General features: G+C 36.7%; 1 pseudogene; it reads left to right on the forward strand.

Annotated features, from left to right (window-relative positions):
* Positions 1–2,635, forward strand: part of LOC107659788 (MAM domain-containing glycosylphosphatidylinositol anchor protein 2-like) — a 178,093-nt pseudogene that overhangs the window by 168,591 nt on the left and 6,867 nt on the right.

Consider the following 2,635-nt stretch of genomic DNA (forward strand, 5'->3'; position numbering starts at 1 on the left):
GTTTATACTTTCTAGTATGTATATATAGTTTATGTAAAATATAGTTTATTATACATTACATATATAAATATGTAAAAAAAATCTCATTGATAAATATATATTTTAAATTTTTTTATTTGGCATTCCAGTAATGATAATTTGGGGAAGAAAGTGCAATTATATTGCTGCAGTTAAGCGCATGTGTTACAGCACATGTCTCATGATTGTGTTTGTGTGATTATCAGGCTTCTACATGTACATTGAGACGTCCAGACCTCGAAAAGAGGGCGATACGGCTCGTCTCCTGAGCCCCACGTTCAGCGTGGCCCCTAAAAACCCCTACAGCATCAGCAGCCCGCCGGCGTACTGCTTCAGCTTCTACTACCACATGTACGGCAAACACATCGGTACGAGCTCTGACTCACTACAGCCATGTGTCACATTATCACTTCACCTGACACAGATCTGGCTCCTGCAGCCTAAACCTCAAACTCTTCAGAAATCCATTCTTGCGTTTACTGAACACGCTTTGACCCCTATAGTGGGGCATGTTGTCACATGATTGACATGAAAACTCAAAAATACTGCTGGAGTGAGAATTACAGCATGTGACAACTAACCCCACTCTGACTTATTTAGCTGATTCTGATGATGCTTTCAGCTGTCAATAATACTCTCAGCAGCAATATTTAGTATTTATTAATGTTTTGAATTAGCTTTTTTTATTTGTTTTTATGTATTATTTATTGTTTTTTTTCTTTTTTCTTTTTCTTTTTGTTAGTTTTGTTAATTCATAATTTTTTATAATTATAAATATTATATTAAAATTTGTTTATATTCATTTTTTTGTTTTTTAATAATTCTATTTAGCTTTATTTATTAATTCAGTTTTAGTAATTTAGTTTTAGAAATTTAAACTTGTTATTTTACTAATTTTCATTTAAGTTGTTTTATTTATCTAATATTTGTCTTTTATTTTGTTTCAGCTTTATTTCAGTTCTTTGTTTCTTTATTTCAGTAACAATATTCATAGTTTTCAATAGATTGATAGTTTATTTTATTAATTTCAGGGGTTTTTTTAATTACTCAAAATGATTTTCATTCCATTTTCATTTAGATTTTAGTGTAAGTTTTAAGAGTTTTATTTATGTTAATTGTCTTTTTAAAAAAGTTATAATTCTATGTGGCTTTAATTTAGTTTATTTCAATTTTAGTAATTTAGTTTTAGTAAAAATGTTCAGTTAGTTGCAACATTACAAATTATCATTGTTAAGTTATTTATATTTTTTCACTTTGATTTTAGTGTGAATTTTAGTCATTTTGTGGTTTTGTCATTTTTATTATTTTTTAAATATAATTTTATTTAGATTTCATTATTTTTTTATTTCAGTTTTAGTAATTTAGTTTTAGTAATTTAAACATATTTCATTTTACCTAGTTGCCAAAGCAACATTACTAATTTTCATTGAAGTTTAAGTATTTTTTTAATCAAATTTTTGTGTTTTATTTTATTTTGGCTTTATTTCAGTTAATGGAAACAGTTTTAGTTAATAATGACAATACTGAAGTCTTTTTAACACATTATACCATGTTTAAATTCACAGAGTTTTCCCACTTGCTCTTATGAAAGTTTTAAAGATTAATGAGCGCTTTGACACAGATACCTGCACAGATAAAGACTGCGATATTTGTTGTGCATATGGTTGAATATACAGCTGTGAAAAAGACAAAAACAGAAAATGTGGTGAGCTGTGAATCGGTGTGCAGTAGATGTGGGCCTGACGTTACCTGCGCTTGGGTAACAGCTAATTAATGAGTCTCACATCAGTGTGCCTGTGGAGTTCTTTCTCTTTGCATTTGTTTACTGGATTAAATCCCAGAGCTCATGGCAAACACTCGTCGTCACAGTGCTTTCATTAGCCGCGTTCCTCATGCCGATAGACCCAGTTACATCCAGAACCACCACAACACCTCATTCATCTCTAAACAAGACAGTTTATCCCTGCGGAGCGGCTGCTGGAATATAATGAGAGAGGAGTCGATTTAAGAGGATAAGAGGATATCGCTCACATTGTCTCAGGACCCGGTGCTGGGAGCTCCTTGTCGCCGCGTAACGCTCGCGACGGACGCGTCTCTCACTGGTTGGGGTGCGGTCGTGAGTGGCCACCCTGCCCGCAGTCTGTGGAGTGGTCGCCATCTGAAGTGGCTTATCAATTGTCTGGAGATGCTGGCCGTGTTTCGAGCACTAAAACAATTTCTCCCAGACCTAAGAGGTCACCATGTGTTGGTGCGCACCGACAACACAGCGGTGGTCTCTTACATCAACCACCAGACTGCTAGTAGCTCCATTCTGGCCGGGCCGAGTATGGTTCTCGGACCTGATGCTGAGACCATCCTCCAATCCAGAGCAACCTCCACTAGGAAACTGTATGCCTTGAAGTGGAAACTTTTCACTTCTTGGTGCAGAGACCACCAGCTCAACCCAGTTAACTGCCTGGTTGGTACAGTGCTGGAGTTCCTGCAGGCCCGATTCTCCGCAGGGTTGACCCACTCCACACTGAAGGTCTACGTGGCGGCCATTGCGGCCTACCACACCCCTCTCGGTGGCCAATCAGTGGGCAGACACCCCCTAGTTACACGTTTCCTCCGCGGTGCG

The sequence above is a fragment of the Sinocyclocheilus anshuiensis genome, unplaced genomic scaffold (assembly GCF_001515605.1).
Source record: "Sinocyclocheilus anshuiensis isolate Anshui unplaced genomic scaffold, SAMN03320099.WGS_v1.1 scaffold519, whole genome shotgun sequence".
In the NCBI taxonomy this organism is placed as follows: Eukaryota; Metazoa; Chordata; class Actinopteri; order Cypriniformes; family Cyprinidae; genus Sinocyclocheilus; species Sinocyclocheilus anshuiensis.